This window comes from Anopheles marshallii, chromosome 2, assembly GCF_943734725.1.
Source record: "Anopheles marshallii chromosome 2, idAnoMarsDA_429_01, whole genome shotgun sequence".
Lineage (NCBI taxonomy): Eukaryota > Metazoa > Arthropoda > Insecta > Diptera > Culicidae > Anopheles > Anopheles marshallii.
The window spans coordinates 35,777,294-35,802,131 of record NC_071326.1 but is presented as its reverse complement, the minus strand read 5'-3'; the positions used below and the strand labels follow the sequence as shown (position 1 = coordinate 35,802,131).

At 41.7% G+C, this 24,838-nt stretch overlaps 3 non-coding genes across 3 annotated transcripts; all 3 read left to right on the top strand.

The window, feature by feature from the left end:
• Nucleotides 1–605: 605 nt before the first annotated feature.
• On the top strand, nt 606–679 carry Trnai-aau (transfer RNA isoleucine (anticodon AAU)). Its single transcript has one exon. It is a non-coding gene; the product is annotated as a tRNA-Ile (tRNA).
• A 573-nt stretch (nt 680–1,252) lies between these two features.
• Trnai-aau (transfer RNA isoleucine (anticodon AAU)) lies at nt 1,253–1,326 on the top strand. The gene has a single exon. It is a non-coding gene; the product is annotated as a tRNA-Ile (tRNA).
• Nucleotides 1,327–2,972: 1,646 nt separating this feature from the next.
• On the top strand, nt 2,973–3,044 carry Trnag-ucc (transfer RNA glycine (anticodon UCC)). The gene has a single exon. It is a non-coding gene; the product is annotated as a tRNA-Gly (tRNA).
• Nucleotides 3,045–24,838: the final 21,794 nt, after the last annotated feature.

The window sequence follows — 24,838 nt, the reverse complement described above, 5'->3', positions numbered from 1 at the left end:
AGTAATTCTTTTTTCCATCCGCCACAACATAGATGCGTGGAGAAAACACACCAACACAAGGTTTGTGTTGTTTTGTTCTTCAAAGCGGAAGGGCTAAGTTTTCACATGTAAAATCCAGATCGCTCAGCAACATACTCTTTTGTGAAAAGCTATTCAAGTATTGTAGGTTTTGCTGTTTGTATGACTTTAGACCGTCAAATATATTGAGAGGTAAAGTAAGTATATATCGCACATCATCAACTCTGTTATTTGACAAACGTGTGAATATGCTTGGCTGTTGAGTCTGGTGCCTTAACCGCTCGGCCATCCTGACATGTTCAATTTGCCCGTTGCTATTATGGTACAAAACGTAAAGAGAAATACAACACACACACAGCCAAGCATACATACAAACGCACACCCCTCATCTGGTGTTCTGCTGGATGTTGCATAAATATAGAACGGCCGCTTCGTTCTGGAAGGGTGTTCTGTTTGGAAACGCAACCCTGGTTAACGTAATGCGATTGCGCTGTTCGGAAAAGAAAACGCAAGAGGAATGAAGGGTTGTTCTGCTGTGAGTAAAGCGCAGAAGAAACTGTAAGGGTTTTAACGCGAGGGCAGCAAGCGGCTCCATAGCTCAGCTGGTTAGAGCGTCGTGCTAATAACGCGAAGGTCGTGAGTTCGATCCTCTCTGGAGCCATTGAAGTAGTTTTTTGTGACATTCTCTTACCAAGTAATCCAATAGTAAGGTTCAAATTATTGTATATTATGAACACTAAAACTACCAAGCGATTTAAGCGTTAGTTCATTAATTATGTTTTTCGAATTACTATTACAGCATAGTTAATGTTAAGATCATTAACTATGGTAGAATTGTTTAACCTCAAAAATGTATGTACTCAATATGAAGCATACCAGTCATTATGACTAGTCCGGTATTTCAGTTCAGTGTTAATTGTTTAGTTCCGTGGTAATTGAATTATTGTTGCACAACTGAAAACCAAAGAAGAACAAAATGTTTTGTAAGTGTTCCACTAATGCCACGAATGTTCGTGAATAGTAGGTAACTCTACCATTTTCGATTTGGTTTGATGGTTGGTGGTCTAGTAGTAATAGAGAAAGGAAAAATCGCTGAATACTTGTTCTTCCATTGCTCGATTGATTGCTGCATGGTACTTGTGATAAAATGGTTTGATCCGTACGCAGTTGTAAATTTTCTTCACTTTTGTTTGTTAAATGTACTGTACGAGTTTGAACAAGGCATCTGACATCTGGCTCCATAGCTCAGCTGGTTAGAGCGTCGTGCTAATAACGCGAAGGTCGTGAGTTCGATCCTCTCTGGAGCCATAGAAGGTCCTTTTTTTACTTCCTCGATCTTCGTTCTTTATTCGTAATGGATATTCATTCCCTGTGAATAGTGTTTTGTGAATATGTAGAAACAGATATTTGATTTGATGCATTAGCAGCAACATTTTTTTAAATTTAGTTTATACCAGTCAATTTATCCGACTCTTACCATAAGCGTTTGATATTTAAACAGAACTAATTTAGCTGGTTGTATGTATTGGTGTACATCGTTTATATTTTCTGATGCATGGACTACGTTAGGTCGTTATTTCAGTTACTATTACAAAGCAAACGTCGGCCCCAGATGAACCTGCATAACAGTGAGAGTGAAACAAAGATGCTCCTTTTCCAGAAAGGGATTTATTTTTTCTTCATAATTTGAACTGTTTTCGATCTGTTGCTTCCCATTAGAAAGTCCAGTTTTTTATTTTGCGTAGAGTAAATGTGATTGGAAACAACCAAAAAATAATAATTCGCGTCATTATTTCACGACTTCTAATGACACAGCCCAGAAACCTAGGACCTTTACCAATGCATCATTAGCGCGTTACGCGCTCGTCCAACGGGAAGGAAATCCATCCTGGAACGCGACATAGCACGGGAAGCCGATCATTAGTGTGGGCAGCGGTAAAGCAAATGCGAAACATAATGAGATTTCGCGACAGAGCCACGCACCGCACATTATTCGCGGACGAGGGCTACTTGTATCCTTTCGCTTTGCGTGTTTTAATTGCATCGAGTATCGTTTTACCGTGCCACGATTGTCCATTTTTTGTGTCCGAACATCGAGATTGAAAGCACACTGAAAGGTTTCAAAGTATTGACTACTATTTGTAATTGCTTTATCGGGGGTTTATTATTTTTTTTGTCAAGAATTGTTGCTTGGAAATCAAAGCTCAATAGGCAATTAAAATAAGAGATCTTCTATTAAAAATTATTTCATAAAGAAGTCATTTGAAGTGGGCCTCTTTGTTTTCCCTTTTTTGCACACAAAGAGGCATTACGTTTTTCATCCCTCATTAGAGAATTTACCTTTTTCTCTCGATAAAAAAAAGGGAATTTATCTCAAGGCAGGGAACAAAACAGGCAAAAAGTATCGTTTATATTTAGTATTCAGTGATTGATTTCTTCTTAGCACATTATGAGGCACATTAATAAGTGATATCTTGAAACATTTTTTTCGATAATTAGAGTAAATATTTTGCAAAATTACACGTCAGAAAAATTACACGAAATTTGAGATTTTCGTATCGCGAATTCGCGTAACTCGAGTGTCGGCTAACTCGGAATATGACTGTATGTACTTTAAAATAAATATCTAAAAGATATGTCTCAATTTTAGAATTAGAACTAATAATTGTAGAATTGTAAAACACCCAAAGTTCATGTGATTAGAAAGAAATTTATCAATCAAAATGTACTGGACCATTTTCATTATTTCATTGTTTAATTAAGTAATATAAATTGTTACTTATATTGCTTTTGTTGAGCAAGCACGCAAGGTGTAAAAATGTTTTAGTTAAAAGTAAAGGATAATTTGCAGAAAACAAGTTTTTAAATAAAATTAATTATTATTATGCGCTGTTTTTTTATCTTGCATGAAATCATGCGATCGCGAAAGCATTTTCCCGTCCGCTTCTCAGCAGGCGTCGGTGGTGTAATGGTCAGCATAGTTGCCTTCCAAGCAGTTGATCCGGGTTCGATTCCCGGCCGACGCATGATGTGCTTTTTTTTCTTCGGCATTGTGTTTTTATTTTACTTGTATCATTGTACCATCAATTTGTTCCAAGAAAATTGTCTGTGTGTTTTTTCTTCTCAAGCATTAATGTTAAGCAAACTTGTTAAGCTGCGTAAGATGAAGTTCAAACGTAAATACACAGCGAACAGCTGTGAAAATCTTGTCTTGTTTTTCGTTTTCTCGCTGAGCGATTATGTTTTTTTTTTATTTGCTGTAAGTGTTTATCTTCGGTTAGAAACGATGAACGAGAAATGGTTTGTATTTTTAAGCTCTAAAACGAATAATTTGGTCCGATTCTTTGCCCGATGAGCGTAAAGGCTGCGAGCTTTGCTCTTCGTTCGCATGTTTTTGTTTGGGACAATTAAAAAAAAATGGTGAAAATGATACAAAATAATTTATTTATTGAATAACAGACAAATAAGATGAAGAAATATTGAGCTAATACCCGTCAACTGAGCAACATATTTAAAAAAAAGACTGTAACAACTGAATTTTAACGCAATCTAGCATAAAAAGAGCTAAAATATTAAGCCTTATATGAAGGGATTTGCTCATTCTCTCACGAACCTTCCATCTAGAATTGTTCATTTAGAACAAGCAGATGAAATTTTGATAACATTTCTCCCATTAAGGCCACATCTGGTCAAGAAAAAAAAACGCTAGACTAACCCAAACAACACAGGCACCAATTCAATTCTGCAGCGTTCGTGTTGTGTCGAATCGAACATCATCGAACAATCTCACCGATGAAGGATGATGCTGCAACAAAGTAATACACACAAAGCAAACAAAACTGGCGGCCGCAAGTTTAGGAGGAAAAGCAAAAAACAAACACACCACCATCAACAAATAAGATGAAACGCAACGAAAACCCATCGATAGATTTGGTGGCAAATTCGCCGTTGTTCTAGCTTCCTTTTTATTGCTTTCCTCTCCCTCTCGTCTGCCCTTTGTCTGCTCCGGGCCCGTTGATGCTCCGGCGATGGGCGCCAAACCCCGTTCTAGTGGCTTCAGCGGATCCGTTGTTTGATGTTTGAAATTTGTTGGTCGGGAATTTTGGTCCGCAAATAAATATTTGCCCAAAAAATCGTTCGGTTACACTTTTCCTCGTGTGCCCACCCGAGTGCGGCACCGGTGCTACCTGATTTTCCCCAGCGTTGGCGGTTCGTGGCGCGGGTGTGCTTTTTTCCTCTCGCTCTTTGTTGTGTTTGCTGTCAGAATGAAGGATTTTTAATTCAATTCCTCCAACCGGATTCCGTCCACCTGTGTGTGTGTGTTTTTTTTTTGTGTCAGTGGCATATTGCTGGGATCACTTCGTTCAAAGGTGTGCTGCTTCGGCAACAAGTGCGGGGAGGCAGACAAAGCAAACACCGGCGGTGTGTGGTGGTCGGTGTGGAGTAAAATAAGGGCACAAACCTACACACTTGGCACGCGGCAACGGAAACCGTGCCCAAGCGGTTACCGTCCGTGCGTGCAACGAAAAAAAAAAAAAACGTTTAAAATTTGCGAACGTTGCCGAGCAAATTGTAAACGGTGTGGTTACAATATAATTGAACACAAACATCACAGGATAAAAGACATGAATAACGCATAGAGAGCGGTTCGGTTGTGCGCACCTCGGTTGTGCGGTGCCCAAAGGCGGCCGTACTCGGCGCCTTTTCGCCGTACCACTGTGTGGAGTGCGCTGGAATTGTGCGCCATATATGCTTACGCGGTTGAGCGACGCACAAAACCTAGACAGTTGCAGATGCGAGATGCGTGAGAAATAACGTGCGCCCCGGCACATTGTAATAAGCAGTACAAATTGTCGATTTTTTTTTTCGAGTTTCGAGTTGATGTTTTTTTGCTTTATACACCCGTTCATATATATTACACTCCATTGCTACTACTCCCAATTTACCGCTCGTCGGCTTGATGGTTGGCTTGCTACTCCTGCCCATTATGGCCGGAGGAGGTTATTTGTTTTTCGGGTGAATTCTAAAACGTAATTTACTTCAGTTGGATGGGTATCGTGGGGTGAGAGGTGAGTGGACATGTGTATTTTCCCTTCTCTTCCCTGCAGCAGTGGGTATGGGGTGGTGGAGAGTTTAATTTTTAAAAATACTGCTCTTTGAGGTTTCGGCTAAAATCAACAATCTTTTAAACTAAGGAAGCCACATTTAACAGTCGCATGATGAATCAGAACAACATTATCGGAAAGCACAAGTGAAACGCGTAAAATATGCGAATTTATCATGTGAATTTCCCAGTCAGCCAAATTTCATTAAATTACCCATAAATCACCCCTAATTTAGCGGGTAATTTAAGGGTTATTTTAGAGTAAATTATTATTGCTTAATTTACCCATTCGAGAAGTTTTGACATTTTTACGTTGGGTCTTTGAGGCAAGCCGATTTTATCTTTATTTACCGCTGAATTACACGATACGCAGGACTGACTATCCAGCAACGGGTAAATAAAATCACAGAAGGCCAGAAATGGCAGGCCCAGACCTCTTGAGATTGTTGTGCCGATAAAGAAAAAGAAGAATTAGCCGGTAATTAAGGGAAAATCCATCATTGAGCATTCACCACGAGTAGAGTAATCGATGTTAAACGTTAAAAACTCATTTTAAAAGCATGAATTAAAACACTGTTATATTTGATGCATTCTCGGACGCCATCACACTGCCTCCATAGCACACGAGCGAATGATATAGCCTGACAAAGCAAACTGCTCGAATGGGTAAATTAACAGCTCGGTGTCTCACTGTCTAGTGAATCTTTGAGAAGAGTCATTTATACGAATTCTTAGTAAAGAATCATTCAAATCAGTAATCGATTCCGGAAAGATTAATTAATTCTCATAGATTCACGAATTGCTCTGACAAGATTATACATATAAGCACTGCTACAATTCGATTACAAAAACCGCTATTGTAGCTAGTATCTATTTTAGCAAATAATTCGAAGATGCCACTTTGCGCTGCCCAATAAATCAATCTCTACGATACTATCTGGCGGGAGGCTCGGCAGACCTCAAGAAAAAAACGTTTTCTTTAATCTGTACATCTTTACACTACATAGTTTTTATCTATCCAATTTAATTATTTCGGTTACTATCAAAATATTAGATGTTTTTTAGTTGTGCTGCGGAGTGTATGAAAATTTGTATTACAGAACAATGAGCAGAAAAATAAGCCTAACATCTTGTTACCGGTAAGATTCATACATCTTTGGCGGCTCATGAATCTTGGACGATTCGTGAAACTATGAAGTAGAGATTCAGATTTCATTCACCTGAAAGATTCATTTAGATTCATGGATCTGTATCCGTTTCACCCAACACTAACATACTGGGCAACAACAATGAGACAGGTTCGAGAAAGGAGAAATATGTTAAGAAGGTTCCATCCTTACCTTCGGTTAGTATACCTTAAAGGCCAACAGTTGAATGTTCAGTACAGAACAACCACGCAACGACTTATCGAAAAAAGATGAACGTATAAGGAATTAAGCGTAAAATCCTTCGATATCCACTAGATATCATAAATAAAAAATGATTCAATTTTGCATTGAACTCGAAGAGTTGGAAAAGACTTTTATGTGACGAGGAATTTCTCAAGGACTAGTATTTTGTAACTAGCAAGGACAGTATTTTTCCGCTGATGCAACAAGAGCCAACTGCTCTGTTCTGATGCTGTGAGCACTAGAATTTGTTCGATTTGTTCACTGGTTCTAACAATATGTCTGTTTCATCTCAAAAAGGGATAAATGAATAAATGAATTTATTGTGGCGCCTCTATTGGTCACATCCGATGTGCTAAAATATGAAGATTTTATTTGCATAATTTGAAATTATATTTCTATCATATTGCATACTGTATCATTACTGTACATTTCGCGATCAAATAATTAATTATAAATACATGACGAAAATCAAACCTCTACTGAATTGTATTTACAGTTTACCTTAAATAAGTGCTACTTTTGACACGCTACATCAGTGAGTTTATGGTTAGTTACAGAAACCATACACTAATACAACAAAAAAGGCATCCATTCAACGCTAGTTGTGTCATGATTAGTGTCATTAGGATGGCAACATCTGGCGGTGCTAATTGCATACCGAGTGGCATTTAAAATGCAACCAGCAACCGGTGACCGATGCTAGCAACGCAAAAGAGAGCACGAAGAAAAACAAAAGGTGCACATCGAAATATAATTACCATCTTCGTGAGATCAGCGTCAGAGCAATGGGAAGGTAAAGTCCTTGGGGAAATGTTTGCAGCTGCACAAGAAAGATCCCACGTACATTTTATGACTTATTTATGCATTTGTTAAGATTTGCATTACTGAGTCGCTCATTAACGTAGTCATTGTGTTCCCGGGGGAGCACGGGACTAATTTGATTCCTATTACCATTACGATACATAGTTAGCTTGGCAGTGAAAATAAGGCAGACGCACACAAGCAAGCAATTGGTTATAATTGATGATGGAAAATGGGAATGTTTCGTAGTGTCAAAAAAAAAAAAAAAAACAAACGCCAACTCACATAAAAGCAACCAACATCTTCCACGTATCCGATCAAACAAACCTGGGCTCTCATAATAAAGTACGCCCGGAACATGTTAGCAAAGTGTTAAACATGGCATGGGCAAAAAGGGAAAATGAATTAACTTCTTACAACGGCGAGCAAAAATAGCAACCACACCGTGGCCGTCCGGAATGCCGAGGGCAGCCAAACATAAGATGTAAGGATCGGTGCCGGAACGTTCGATGTTGCCTTTTCCCTCAGCGACGCACCGAAGCAGCACCGTGTGGCAAGGCGATATTGGAAGCTTCTACAGCAAAGAAGGCGCCCGGGGTTGCGGGGGGAGGAGAAAAAAAGGAAAACAAATGCAACATCTAATAGAAACGAGGGCTTTTCTGCTACAAAAATGTGCAAATGACATGCAAACCGGAGGCTATCATTTCGCTCTTCTTTGCCCCCGTTCCGCAAACCGGCCGGCCGGGAGAGCAGGGACCACTCGCTTCGCCAACTTAAAGCGGCTGGTTCGGCTGTTCGTTGATGGCAAACAACAAAAAAAAGCAAATCATCAAGCACATGTTGCTTACGCTCTCCTCGAGCAACAGCATCCCTAGAGCGCTTGTGTTCGGTCCGGTAAGAACTTCAAATAGCTTATTTTATGTTTTTTCTAGTCCGGAAAATGGGAGGAGAATAAGATACGGTCCTGTTGTGTGTGAAAACAACATCAGAAAGAAATGACAACCGAAAAGCCGAACCTGACGAGCGTCCCCAAGGTTTGCCCGGGTAGGGGTGCTTTCAGGAAAATTAAAAATTAGACACCAATGTGCCGGCAAGAACATTGGCCGACCTACCTTGGTAATGTTCGCATGTCCAGCAGCCGCACTGAACATCCTTCATCCTTTTTGTGTATGACATTGTTTTACGAAGCCTTGTGTAACTGGGAAACGGTACAAGCCCGTCTACAGCCCGCTGCAACTGAACGAGAAGATGAGGTATTTCGCTCTGCTTCACTAGATACAGCCAATCCAATCATACACGGCAAAGCATCTTCTTTCTTTCCTGCCAACAGGACTCTAATCGAATGTGTTTTCATTGAAAGTTTTCCACCGAATAACGGATGGAAGTTATCGGCAAGGTGGCGTCGTACTCCGGTAAGGATCACACCATAAGTGCATTATGATCAAGTGCGCCTTCCTATCGGCGATGATCACGGGGGTAGTGGCAGAAGCAAGCCGAAACAACACTTGTTCCCTTGTCCCAAAACAACATTCGAAATTTCACTCCCCATGCGTAATACGATCCCAACCGAACATCGATAACAGCAACAGCACACATCCGAGTTGTTGATAACATACGTTACTAAATCTATTTAATCAGCAATCATCGGAAAGCAAGATGAATGTATCGCTTGTTACCGATAACCGATAATATAGTGCACGCATGGCAGGGGAAAAAACGCATGGAGACGAAAAGTAATGAATAACGCTCCCACGGTTTCGCACAATGTGCGCCGCGTGTGTGATGTATTTGCGTTGATGAAAAGCAATTTTCCTGAAAGGTGTTTGGGTTTTTGTTTTGGGCAAAGTTTATTTTTTTTGGTTTGGTTTGAAGACGGAAGTAAATTTCTGGTACGATGTTGCGCAAGCAGGGTAACGCGAAGGGCGAATACCTTTCCCAACGCCATATGTGTCATGTGCTGAAGTTTGGCTGATGATTTTTGGTTGCGTACAGCCGTACAGCGAGATAAGCAAAGCATTAGCCCTGCCCACGCCAGTCCGTAAGTAAGTAAGTAAACGGAGACAAAATCTCGTAAGACGGGATAAAGTTTTTCCCCGGTTGGTGTGTCGTGGGAGGCCATGGGAGGGATGTCTGTGTGGGCGGGTAACGTGTGGTAACGCCGTGTGTAACCGAAACGCAAAACAAAACCGAAGAAGATTTACAGCAGGGAAAAGGGAAAAGCTGTGCGGTAATAATACGGGAAGCAACTATGGATAAAGCAAAGCACATTTACCACATCACAAGAAGAAGGACTACTACTACATGGCGGCGATGGGGCGGGCTAGGCCCCACAGGGCTTACCTCGCTACAGGGTGAAGCTTTTTCCCCTGTTTGTTTGCTCTGTTCCTCTGCTGGTGGGTGGGATGTTTTTGGTTTATCCCTGAAATTGAAAAGGAAACACAAGCGAATGGTTATGTTCAAGCGGCGAAAAAACAACAATTGGTACATTTTTGTTTTTTACATCATCAGGGCTTCGGGCGACTTGTGAAGGTATTAGTGAGTGCTTTGGGTTAATTTATGAAATGGAAGGCAGGCTTTGCTTACGGTTATGAAGTGTTGGCAAGAAATGTTTCGGAAGAAACTTCCGAAAAAGTTGGTTAAATTCGACGAACATGAAATTTCCCAAACAAGAGCTGATGTTGAAACAGGAGAAATAATACTTTTCATTTCTCAACTTCATTACATATGCTCCGTGAAAGCTAAGAACTAATTTCGAATGGCGAAGAGTAAGTTAAATGTTGCTTGAGTTCTATGTCTAATGAGTCGTTTAGAACATCGTTGCGTTCTACTCCAGGCTTTACACGAAACCTTAGCAAAGCTTGATGGAAAATAAAATGTCAGATTTGAGTTGCCATAGATCCTTAATTATCCCGAAAAAAAAACTGTTAGCTATTTTTGAAGAGCATTAGACAGATTGTGACTTTCGCCTAAAGGGGTATCTATAATTGGTGAATATCGTCCAAAGGCTTCATTTCAAAGGTTCAAAGGTTTTTTGGCATCATAATTGGGTGGCATCAATTTTTATCATTCTCCCATGTCCTTACCGTTCCTTAAGTAATATTCATTTTACAGATTGTGGACTACGCAAGAAACTTCTTTAGGAAAATGGTTTGGAAATTGTGATGAACAACGTATGGATGGAGAACATAAACATATATCGTCATACAGGCAAGATTAGGTTTCGGCCATCTATGAAGTCCAAGACAACGTGCCTCGTTGTAATGAAATTTTTCATCGGAAACTTCAATATATAATTATAAGTTATGTAGGAAATGAATCACCCTGTGCTTGGTGACAGTTGGTGCTAAGGCTGGCAACACGGGTGTCAAAAGGAAGCTAGCGAGGATAGCGGACGAGGCAGTCTAGTTCGGAAACTGCACTCGGAAGGTTGTAAGACAATTGATGAACGATTGATAATAAACGAAATTTCTTTTTCTATCATCCTACAGTTATTTATTCCTAAACTTTACACTCCATCCAAACTAACCGAAACCTAACATTAAAACCTCTAATCAATAATAATGAACGATGGATTGTGGACTGTGTCGCACGAAAGCCGTCGAGAGAAGAGATAGAGCTCCGTAGTCGCATCGTTCTCGATGACTGTGTGTGATGGCAGTGTTGCCATCACTGTCGCTATGATGTTCTATGAATCGATGTAATACATAATTATATGTTGGGTGGCTATCACTGCTCAGATGCGCAGGACGGCATCGACTGAGACTCCCAAGCAAACAGTCGTAGTATCATCAACAGTACGATGTCCTTTTGAGGTACTTTTTAGCCGATAAGCAGGCTGTTGAACTCTCCCAGGATACGATGAGGTGTTTTGCTCTTGATATTCTATTTTAGTATCTGCTGCACTTTAAGATCACGCTGTCGGGAGGCTGGTTTTAAACTCTCGCACGTCTTCAGATATAAGCTATGCTAGATAAAGTATTTTCTACAGGCCAAAAGAGTCTCCCGATGTTGAATATCTTCAATTCAGGGATATAAATATAAAGGGCCTGCTAAAATAAAAAAAAAAAACTTTGAAAGCAGTTATCAAATTATTTTCGCAGTAGTACCTGTTAATTTGTAACAGATACAGACAGACACAAGTGGGATAGCAACAACACACTATTAAGCTGTTTAGCTAAATTAGTCCATGTTTTCAAATGCATGTATTTCAATCAATTTGTTTATAAGAGTGTTAGAAAATGTATTACTAATTATCAGCAATAAGCTGATAAAACACAGCTAGACAAAAGTTTATCCAAGAGAAACTCTAATTCATTTTCCTATATTTCCTACCACTACTCTTCGCATGATGTTTACTTTCACCCTAGCGCAGCTTTGCCGCGTCTTAAGTATTTACCATTACAAAACCACCCCGGCTTTTGCACGAGCGCCACGAACATCCAAGCAAGAGCAAATTTACATTTTTAAGTAGCCCAAACAAATCCCGAACAAAACCAAAAAGCAGCATCAAGCCAAACCACAACACTACCCAGGGCCACGGTACGACCCATGGGCGATGGTAGCAACCGTCAGTAAAAATGGTTCATTGGTTTTTACTGGATTCGGAGGCTTGATTCGTTTGTTTTCAATCTTGCCTTCACATGCACATCCTTGCCCATTCCTGGTCGGGTGGGTAACCGGAAATGGTGATCCACCACCATTTCGCTACAAGCTTGCTAATTTGCTCAAGTTGACTGCCGGGCGTCGGTCGTGTTTGTTGGGAACGGATTCCGCTTCTTCCGGTAGCTGGGCACTTCGCTGAGTGGAAACCGGCACAATCGGGCGTCCCTATCGCGAGCTCACTACTAAGCTAACCTCAAGCGGCACGGTACATTATACCGTCGGTACGGCACACGGATGCTGCAGTGGTTTGGTCCGCAACGGAACAGTGGAACGGTGGTTGGTGGAAAGATGAGAATACGCAAACGTGCTGTAAGAAAGGATTGTGTTTGCTTCGAAAAGGTGAGCGAAGTACGGTGCAATGGTTGAGCCGTACCGTGTACAGGCCACTGTACAACATCTTCACCCCATCCGGTAAGGCTGGTCGGTACACGGTCGCCACTGCAAGGCAGTTCGGACACAAAAAAGCGCCCCCGATTCTGGTGCTTTCTTGTGATGGGGCGAGTAAGTGTGCACAAAAACCTGACCTGCTCGAATGCCCCGTCCGGTGCCGTATCGGCAGAACCATGTCAGGAGCAGGCGAACACGAACCGTGGCTAGATAATAAAAAAAACTACCCAGCGCCCAAGTAGTTCGCAAAACAGGATAATGAATATTTTCACAGCACTCCAACGGATGGACGCGCCCGGTGAAGCACTCGAAATCGGGAGAATTAATTTTTTAATTTCGCCCGTCAGCTAGTCCGCGCTAGTAGTACGCCCGGGGACTGCTGGTTTGGGAATGCAACGGGAAGAAAAACGGATCCCACTGTTGGAGGTACAGGGCCAGTCAGGGTGGTTGTGTTGCTGCCGCTTGCATGTGACAGATAATTTGGATGCGGGTGGCGTACGGGCAGTAGTACACCCGCGCGTTGAAGCACACGGTATTGACACAATATCCGAAATGAGTTCGGCTTCTGGTCGGACAGGTTGCACCATCATCGGTCGCGAGCACCAACACACACGCCGTACCGCTGGCGGGCTAAAGCTGTTGTCAAGAGTTTGGCCTACAGTTTGACCCAGCCCAATACCCCACAATAACCAAAACCGGATCTCACACGCACTGTGTTTGCTAACCGGTTGACTGACGCTCAACGTTGCGCCGCGTACGGCGATGAGCTGGGAAGAATAAATGAGAGTACTAATTATTATTAATTAATTACATCGCTGCACATCGCGATGGCCGGGATTGCCAACCATCCGTGATGACGTTGGCCAAAAAGGACGCACCGATGTGAACCCGTGGGAAAAGGTTGGTGACCAAACATGAGTTTGGTGTGTTGCCACCAGTATTACCCACCTCCCCAACAGCAATATCCGCTAGGAGAGTATACTGAACTGTTGATAACAGGCATTATCATGGGGATGCCGTGGTTTGATGTTTTTAAAATTGTGTTGAACTGTTAAATGAACATGAATAGTGAGAAAGCAGGATAACAAACTATTCCGTTTACAGGTTACACGCGGAGAAAAAAGGCAATTGATGAACATGTATCTGCCGTATGCCGAGTAAAGGCCATATCAAGTGTACGTGTTAAACATCAGTAAAAAATACAATAGAAATTGTATTTACATTCAAATAACAATGTGGATTATTTTGTGGATTTTGCTACACTGGTATGTATAGTCAATATGTACATTCGATAGGACGTTGAATGATGAATGGCACAGCGACATGCTGAACATTCTCAAATTGGTCCACTAAACTGAAACTCCAAACTCATACATTTTATTTTACATCCCCGTATCAATAACCCAGGAAATAATGAATAATCAATACAATTGTGACAAATTTATGCGCAATTTTTATGATTTTAATAATTAATTACACGTTAACAAACACTGACTGGGTGGAGTTGTAAGCGGAGTAAAAAAAAATTGGTCTTAGAACACAACCCTTTTAGTGTGGAGTGAGTCTGATTCAGATTCATCAATCGGAATGAACTTTTGAGCGGAAAGAATTAATCTAAATTTCTGTACAAAAGATTCATGATTGACTATAAATTCATGAATCTTTCTTGACTCTTGACTATTAGAGGTTTCTTTTCGAGAGTCGAGAGTCAAACCCTGACTCGAATGAATTCATCCTACAAGCATGTTTGACATCTCTGCAGTAATTGGACAAAAAAAAACTCGTAGTCTTACTAGTCCAAAGGCTTACCTTAAAAAGCGTTCTAATGAATGACGTTGAGGCAATGTGCACACACGAGAATATGCCAACTGTGATGGTTTTGCTTTTTTCGCAACTCCACCATGAAGTGAAAGCCATCATTCATCACGGGATACATTTGACGAAGGGTATGTGTGTCGAACGGTAGGCAGAATTTTAAACGCATTCTCACCACCGCTCCATAATGATGATTAGTTTAAAGTCAAACATTGATGTAACTGTTTTTTTTTCCTTTGTGCCGTGGCCGTGCTGAGAACATTTGCCCCACCTGCAGCTGAGTGTGCCGAACGGTTGTAACGCACCGTTACAAATGAAGCTAACACATTTAGCCGATACAGCATTCGCTGGCTGGCTGGCGTGTGCATACGGTCGTTCGTTTTAACCGGAACGAGAATCGGAAAATCCTTAACGGTGGAATTTTACTGGCAATTGCATACGTCAGGTGAATTTAATGGGAAAGAAAATAGCTTCACCGACTGACTACACAGCGATCGTGCACTGAATGTGTGGTTTGTGGGTGAATGGGTACGTCCCGAACCCCCGATACGCTTTCCGGTTCCCCGTGCATCATCTTCGCAGGATGGAAACTAATTGAAGCATTGTGATGAATGTGCGAGAACTGCTTCATCGGGCTGATGGTACCGCAAACTGGTGAGGTGTTCCGCCGTGCTGTGTGCTCCACACTGGCCAGCTGTGCTGGTAGCTGTTCAATATTATTGCAAATTCTTCGTTGGTGGGTATGTGAAACAGTTTGAAATGAAGTTTCATTGTTTGAAATTCCGGTTCGCCGGGCGCCATTGCGTAACAGCAGGCTAGGCAGGATAATTACTGCAGCGGTGCCATCGTTTTTGTGACTGAGCAATGCAAAATAAGGACGATTTGACGATATTTACAATTAGTGGGCACGAGTTGTTAATTGTTTCATTAAAATAATAAGTGATGTGTGGTTAAGTTTGGAACAGTACTAACTGGTTGATGGATAATATATTTTAATATTTTTTTGGGTATTCAACCATATCATTAAAAGGAAGATAAGAATCAATGCAAGAAAAACGAGGAATAGAACAAAAATGGGTTAGTCCAGTGCCCATATATTTAAGGCTGTTCAATTTGAAGATAGCAATTCTGTGTTGGTATATGCAACAATCTTCCATAACAATGTCGTAATCTTGTTAATTTGATAAACCAAATATCTCACTGCATTGGCACGTACATTAGACTACACTAACACAATTATCATGCACCTACAGCATTACAGCGGGTTTGATCGCAACGAATCATAAATCCATCCAAAGTCACCGTTGGTCATCGTTAACACCAAACCTAATGATTTGTTACATCCATCCATTTCATCTGCTCCATCCAAGCGTTGTCATTGCGCACAACAGCACTGCACTGTCCACCATGTTTGTGCACCATGCCAAATTGCACGGTTTCACCCGAGGCATGCATGCCGGTCCGGAATGCCGTGGTTCGTTTCAATCATTAATCACATTCGCTCTTCCGGGCACTTTATCCAGCAGATGAGCAACGATTGATCAGGTACGGGGGGTGCATTAACAGGCATCTAAATCCGAGATGCCGCGTCGTTGGTAGACCTCGTACTCGTTTGTGGGCTTTTCTTGTGGGTATTTGGGGGGGCCACAAGTACCCCAACGCACGCACTCGTCCCATCTAAACGTCCTGAAAATCATGTTGAGTAAGGACACTCGGTAAATCGACACCAACAAAACGCTCCGTTGAGGCTAAGCTCACAAACAATCGTCAAACAATTAACTCGCCTACAACGAAAGCACTTTACCGGGATAGCTCCACAGGCAGTTGATGCCATTGAGAAGTGGTATGGGTTTTACACCAAAAAGTGGACATCCACTGTGCTCCGTTCGGGGCTGAATGTATGCCCACCAGGACCCACCACTTGCGACTCCGTTCTTCCCAAACTCCAACTCCATTGATCGCTACCATCTGCAGCGGTTGCATAATGAACTTCCTTTGTTGGACGCACAAAGTTCTTTACACCGGAAGTCACCTGGTGTAGCGAGCCCATCGCACGGTTATCCCGCGACACTGACGAGGTCAAGACAGATGACGAAACAGATGCCCGCTGGTGGGATTATTCGGTTGGGCTCGTTGCATAACTTCAGGCGTACGGATCATGATGGTAATTTTTGGCGTCCAATAAATGGACAACTTTGGATTAGTTGCTGCACCAGCACTAGCGGTTCGTGTGGATAACTCTGGGGTCAGATAACGAGATGTTTATTTCGTGTGTTTGGTTAGTTGCCCGCATGCTGCTGCGGACCGTGGCAGCGGATGTATACGCAAAGGGTCTCACCAAAAGACCAGCTGCATGACGTGTAACGATTCAATCAACTTTCCATTTGCACAGACTACCGGCAAGCCGCAAGTAATAAACTCAATTGTATCCTTCTTTTTTACTTACTGTACACTTACTCACATAAGCACGTAACATACAGTTATACATGCGCGTTTGGACAATGCCCGCTTGCTCCTGGCTTCGTCCACACAGTGTTCCGTCGTTAGTGTTTCCTGTTGCGACCGGCAACGAAAACTACATCCATACCGTTGGATTATCCCTAATACTCTTTACATTCCGCTGCAATCCCATGAATAACTTGCACCGTGCGCATTTTCATAACAGTTGCCCGTTGCCCGGCTTAGCGAAAGCACTGCAGCACGTGTACTTGTCAGCGCAACGACTTCCTCCGTGCCCAGTTCCGACAAATGTCCCAATTTCCATAGAGGAACAGCACCTTCAACGCTGTGTCCGGGCACTGGCAGGGCTGATAAAATTAAACAAAGCCACTCACGATCGAAACCACATCTACCTGGGCTTTCGAGAAAATCCTTCTCCCGCTGACCGTTCGAATGCAGTCTGTGGACACTTGGGATTCGAGCGCATGGTACAATATTGTGAATAGTTTAAATATTTATGAAGTGTGTGTTGTACGGGTTTTTGTCTCACCTTTTGCATTATACGTCTGAGACAATCGTTTCGATGTGTCGCAGGGAATTCGTTTCGTACGTGAGAACTTCTGATGAGTGGTTTACAATAGTAAGCAATTTAAATATATTGATGGTTGTGAGAGAAAGGGGGATTATTTTTTCATGTTTTTTTACAGTTTGTTTTTGCATCCGATGTTCTATGTAATGGATTTTGTTTAAAAATTTATATATTTTTAATCCATACCTGAATATTTTAACCAAGAGATTTATGCATTTTTATTGAATTGATAATTATTTATTAAATTAAATGTGAAAAGCTGGTAACTGGAACCAATCAGGCAGTTATCTGAACCTTTATTCATTGGAGCAGTTTTCTTCGACTGATTGTACTATTTGCCCGTGAGTTGTATAGGCAACGCGATGGCGTCTATAAAGACATCAGTCGAAATAGTGTTTTATAATAAATTTGATATCTTAATGAACGTTTAGTTGAGCCTTAGTGTACGTTTTCGCTAAATAAAACAAATATTTTCTTTTAAGTTTTGCACCACCTCCCCTTACTGTGTTTTAGGGAATTATATTGACAAGTTCAGGGAGTTGTTGTTTTGTTCGGACAAAATAATTGATTTCTTCGGCAAATTTTTCAATTGTACAGAAGATTGCGTTGACATGTTCGACAAAACTAGTGAGCAACGATAGAATGTTATTGTTGGCAACGCGGTTGCTATGGATCTGACAGAAGCTGCGTTGCTATTCGCTGTGCACTTTGCTAGCAGCAGTGTTGCCAGCAACATCATTCAACGATTGCTCAATAGTTCTGCCGAACATGTCAACGCCACTCCCTGAACTCGCTGAACTTGTCAATATAATCCCCGAAAACCCTGTATTGAATCATTATTGCTTTTAATTTGTAACATTCCCATTGCCAAAGCAACGCTTCTGCTGCGCTCCTGCAGCGCTCTTACAGCGCTTCTACGGTACTAATCCAGTGTTTCTGCAGTGCTAATACAGCGCTAATTCAGCGCCATTACAGCATATCTTACTTATAGTGCTTCTGAAGGCATATTTAAACTCTTAATCTTAAGAAAACAATTTAAAGACTATTTTTTCTTTACTAGCCAGACGAAAGATAAACATTAATTTAGATAAACAAACCAGGCATTAGATAGTTATAACGCTTCTATCAAGCGTTGCAATAGTACAACTTAGCACACCAGAATAAAAAGGTTGTGCATACAGCACTCAAGATTAAATCAAGATACGACATCATTTGCAATTTCCCCGGGCTATTCAGCCGCCGGCCCTCACGTTTCATACCGATTACGATCGGACATTCCGATTTCTCACCGGTTGTCCGTCCAGCATAAATGGTCTTCTAGCTGCAGCGCAACGATTGCTGGTGCGGTGGTTTTGCAAAACGATGGCCAACTGAACGCGGATGGTGCGCATCGCGGTGGCAGCCATGAGAGCAAACCAAACCGCAAATTACCAGCAATTATGCAACGGGATAATTTGCAATCGGGGCTTAATGCAACAGGTACGGGTTGGGACCGTGATACAATTATCCACCAAACAATAGTACCCGGGACTAGCGTTTCTCCGATGGCCAGTCAGTAAGCGAACCATGCACACGTATTGTTCAACTACGTGTGGCCACTTAGACCCGCCGGGGGGGTATCCGCCCTCGCTTCTGGGTATGCCGAAGTGCACTGTAATCTGGAGGCTTTGGGTTGGCATTCTGAAATAGTTATCGCTTATAGAACGTTGCGTCCTCGCAGCAATAAGGGCAGACTTTAAGTTAAGTATGCAATGAAATTTAATGTATTTGTTAGTCAAAATCGTTTGTGAAGCGTGTTTGGTAATTAAAACAGTACCTATTTTATTAAATAAAATATAAACTACCTTAATTTATCCACCATATAAAGTTTACTGATAAACTAAATAATCAGAAAGAATGAAGCGCATGATGGGTTGTAACAATTCCTCTAATAACACTCTACAACAGTCAGCATTCTAACATGAAGCGTTTTCAAACCATAAATATAAATCTAAATAAACCAACCAACCAGATCAACCGGTCACTTCGCTTCCGGCATCCAATCGACCCAAATGGATCTTGGTTGAACCGTCCATTCGGGGAAAACGGGATGCTGGACTGGCTCGGACCGATGGACCGGCTCGTACGCAAAGCCGGAAGCGATCACACTAAATAAACTAGTACACTGGAACAATTGCGAAGCGTTGGGTGCATTTATCTGCATGCTACTCAACCGTGATTATCCTTCACAGTTTACTTCATCCATTTGCAACCCTCCGTTGATAACACTACACTAACCTAATGGGAAAATGGATCTTCATACGCAAACCGTCCTTGTAGGTACCATTTGTAGTGGAGCTCGAAAAAAAAAAGCTCAAACCCACTAGACCAATGTACACTGGAAGCAACAAATGGGTTTAAGAGATGTAGTGCAAGACAAAACAAAAACAAAAGTAAATAAACAAAACAACACGCACACACATTGACAGCGAAACGCATAAAATGCACGACACGCACCAAAAGCAAGCACACAGCCACAGCGCTAACTGGTGAGCGTAATCCAATTAAATGACAAATAATTATTCCGTAAATTGTGATTTAAGTCTCCCATCGTCCCGCCGTGCTCGGAAGACAAATCCGGCCGACCGGAATCGATAAAAACTCATTAAAAGCCATTACGCCTCTTTGGTGGCCGGTTTTGCGAAACAGGAATGCGAGGGTTAATTTCTAGATGGAGTAAAACGGTGAAGAGGCTGAGGGTGGTACAAGGGGACAAATGAACTTACCGCGCGCGAATGCTTGAATCAACGTAACGTGTTGCGTCAAGCCGTGGAGGGATGAGCAGAACGAATGGACAAATTATAAAGTGAGCAGAAAAAAAGGGATATCAAACGCGTGTCCCATAGGCTTGACAGTTCGTTCCTTTCTGAATGTCAATAGCAAAACGACCGGACCCCGAAAACCCCTTGAAGTGTCTACCCTTCTCGCGACAGTTCACCTGGCGTCAAATTTACGACTTGATCGTTTGACAACTTTGCCGTTGTGGTGGCGAGACAGTTAGGGAGCGACGACGCTTGAGAGCATGATTACAACGTAATCGATGACCGGAATGAGCGCTGCGGAAGCACCAACATTGGTGGATTTGCTAATTTTCACGAAAACCTATCCAACCGTAATGAAGGTATTGCCCCGTTCATTCAGGACAAGATTAATTGTTCGTACCAGAGGCACGCAATAATTGATCCGTTCCATCCGGTGGGAAGATTTGTGGAGACGCGGACATGCTGGAGCACGAGTGCTGGGAGATTTATGATGAACGCTGGGAGAGAGACACAAGAGAAGTTTAACGTTTGGAATAAGCAACAATTTAAATATAAATGGTGTATCATTTACACAAGGTGTTTATAAAATGTTGCAATTAAATAAAAATATAGTCGCAAATAGTTATATCGTTTTGATAATGCTGTAATAATTCTTATCAGTTATGGAAAATGCTTAGTGGATGCATGACACCAAACCCGAAAAATCGTATTCAACACTGGAAAACTTCGGAGTTTTTTAAACTAAACTAACAACTCTAAATTTCTATCAAGAAAACGGGAGTTAAGATCTGAATCAACACAAGATTCACAAGGTGTTTACTCCGGTGTTCGCTGTTAACTCTAGTGTGAACTTCACAATATTATGGAGTCGATACCGCAATAATCGTTGATGTCAGTACCGGATTTGGTACGATTTTTCAGGATTGTTTCACGAGTTTCCAAGCAGTTTTCCAATGAGTTTTTGCCATTTTTTGTATAGGTTTTTTTAAATAGTTTTCCGAAGATTCTGCAGCATTATTCCACAGACCTTAGCGTAGCATTCCACCCTAGTATTTTTCTACCGGTGTTAGAGGATTTTTCTATAAGTTCCTTTTAGCTATTTGTCGTTAGCTAAGACACGGAATTTATTTATCTTTATATCATTACGGGGTGGCCTGGTGATGAGCGGCACCGGTTTTCACTCGACAAAAACGGTCCAAAATCCTATCCGGACCAATTCACCGTACCCATTAAATGACCTTCCAACTGAGGGCAAATATCGTCAACGAATATCAGTAATTTCAGGCCTAGACCTCAAGAGTTGAAGGATCATTAATGTAGACCGTAATGCAAACATGTGGGTTTTCTTGCAGAATTCCAAAGGTTTTGTTTTTCAATGTTCAATGTTTTTGTTTTTAATCCACTCAAGAACTGCCGGTTCGTATTACTTATGCTTATTTCAACAGTGAGAATGGTTTAATTTTTAAAATAAGGAGCTTTAGATGAAATCTTTTATTTTCTTAAGTAGAAACACATAATGTAGAACATGTTTTGCTTTAATGGTTTATAATAATATTTTTTGAGGATTCGAGGAATCCTTCCTAAAACCTTCTCAGTCACTCATTTACTGAGACTCACACTCATAGTGTGTGATGAGTAAAATGTTTTTCATATATTTTTATTTATTGTTCATAATACATTTTTGTTTCCATTTTATGGAAAATATGACCAAAAAAATTGTGGTCTGTTGATTAAAAACTTAATCATCATTTTCTTGGTTACAAGAGCTTAATTGATCAATCGTATTGCAGTGGAAAAGTATCAATTCACACAATGTTCCAAAAGGTCCGTTGCGGAGACATAAAAACATCATACCGTACGCCAAAACATTGTGCTTATATAATCATAATTACGCATAAAACACTTTCAGAATGTAGTTACATTCATAATAGCACGCAAAAAGTGTACTTGTATAAAAAAATAAACCATTATTCGTTCGCCATACCATCGACAGTTTTTGTTTACATTTTGAGCTGCTGACTGGCCGGATCTGTCAAAAAAGTCTCTAAAAATTTTTGAGACTTTTGTAGATGAGCCAGATTTCACTCAAAACTCAATTCACTCAATGTTTAGACTTTTGAGGGAATCCTCATCGCTCGTAGCCCCGCAGCTTAACGCTTTAGAAAAATTAATAATTCTAAATTCAATCTCATCTAACTTACAATCGTAATTATTGTGCATCATTACATAGTTCTCGTTGGAGCAAATTTCAATCTGTCGCAACCGAATCTGCTTACTTACATTCTATTTTAATAAATATGAGACGTAAAAAAATTCATATGAATAAAATTAATGAACCAAATAAAACAAATCTAGTGAAGAAAATCTAATACATCACTTGACTTAAATGTTAAAAGTAAGGATCTTTTTTTCACCACAATATCAGTGCTTCAGCAAACAATATCCCAACCACACCACGCTTGCAGCCTGTGCATAAGGTGCTTGTTTGTCTTTTCTTCCATTTCGGTGTAATGTTTTTTTCTGTGCAAGGGTAAACATTTTCTTTTCACCAAACTAAAAGGTTTAAAATATCTATCGAAATCCACAAAAAAAGGTATCTGCGGAAGATGATTTAGGGTGCAGCGTGGAGTGGGTGATTTTAGGATAGTGTTTTTTTCCCCCCGGAGAGTTTACGAAACATGTTGCAAACATATGGGGAATACGTGTGGGATACATCCTATTGTAGATACCCATCGTAAGAGATTCCAGGAGGAAACCCTTCCTGTCCTGTTTGCGAACTATTTTTACCACACGAACAGTTATTATTGGAATGCCTTATTTGCATAAGATTGTGTTCAAACCATCACTTCACCGTGTAGCCTAATCTGCTGTACTCGAAACATAAGCTCTCGGAAAGTAAGTGCAGCATTAGCCTGAGCAAGAAAAGGGCCAACTTATTGTGATATACGTACTACATCTTATGAACTCAGTTCAACGCCGCACCTCACGTAATCCAACCGAGACCGGTTCTTCATAAGTAAGTCAGTTCTGGGGACGAGCTGATGACAGATCAAGCAAGTATCTTAAAAGTACGGTTTTTTTGTTAATGGTGTCCTGTAAAACCACCAAACCACAACGAACGGACAGGCGGCTAAAGACTCGAGGTGAAAGGATTAGTAACTTCAAACGAAAAATGGAAACTCCATCAGCTTCTTTGGTTTTCCCGTGCTGGCAAACGTGTTTAAAAGAAAGAGCAAAAGGGCGAACGGAACCATGCAGTAAACCGTGCTGAACTGAGGAAGACGATGCAGGTTCATTGCAGAAGGACAGCGCAACAGTTTTGGGCCGAATGTGCACCGTGACAAAGACTCATTTTTAAAAGAACCAGACCCACTGTATGCCATTAGAGAACGTATGTGGAATAGACAGGATTTCATGTAGGGGAGTGCCGTAACTGGATCACCCTATATACGCATGTAGAACAATACCAATCACTGTAAAAGCGACCTTCAGTTCCCGTGGAAGGATTACATCGTAACTGATGAAAAGGTTAAAAGGCGCTCTACCTTAAGGAAGGACTATACCCTACCGACCTGCCATGGGTCCATTCGTTCGGTATCTTCCGCTTTTCCGAAAGCTTTCTGGTGCTCCTCAAACCGAACAGACCAATTTCTTACACCGATTCCAGTTCGTAATCGTTATTGGAATGAGAAATGAAACGGTTAATAATTTATCGCCGACGGTACGATACATGGCGGTACCGTTTTGGCCAGGCATGATTAGAAATTCATGGGAAAATAAATGTTTTACACTAAAACCCAAACAACGCAACAGCGGGGAACGTTCGCCAGTGGGTGTGGATGGGGGAACGGAGATGATTTCAACTACCGAATGCTACCACAGCACGGGCAATACGGAACGTCCGCCCCTCGGCATTATCGACCCGAACCCTTGCGGAAGGATGTGGAGACCATCCATGGTTTTGGCTGCTGGCACATCAAACCATCAGCCACCCCCTTTTGCGCAACCGATGGTGGCCCTCAGGTGCAAAACTATTTATTTATACCCTGGGATGAATTTGCTATCCTTCAACTACCGCCCCTGCATTCCGTCCCTGCGTCCGGCTGTGAACCATCACGAATGTGTCGTTTTTGCGTGGCGCGTGCAACTGAGCGGGTGGAAACTCGTTCGGTCGAATGCGAAAATTCACTCAAACGTCTAAACTTGGGTAAGAGCGGTGTGCAAAACAAAACAGAAAATTTTGCAAGAAAAAAAAAATGTTAGTGATGCAGCGAAAGGGCCCACAACTCCGGCAGACCGCAAGACGGCCTAATGGTGCGGTGAACCGAACGGGCATGAAAAAATGGCATCTTTTCACGCGCGGTCTATTCCCGTCGGGAGACACAAACAAATCCAACGAAATAACCAACGGTGCCACGGTGGTGCTCACACGCGACCAACTCACCCATCCATTCGGTTGATTCAATTTCAGCGCCTGGCCGCCGGAAGGATCGATAGTGGCGCACGGGTTTGGTGGGATCAGACGGCCGGGGTGGTGATAGACGGTACGACCAAGGGGAAATTACTATAGATTTATCTTCCTTAGTCTCATCTTGGATATCATTTTTCCCCGGTGTTATGAGCCAAGGGGACTAGCCCGTACTAGACAAAACCTCGGCCACGTTGTGGCTCCACGGGCGAATGAGGCCTCCTCTAACCGTGGATAAGTGGCTCTGACGGACGGGGGGTTTGGAGCGTGGGAAGGGAGGTGTAAAGGGGTGTGATATTTTATGGTAAATTACCGACCGTTTTCGCCGTCACGAGGTGATAACTTTTCTTCGTTGCGCTTTGC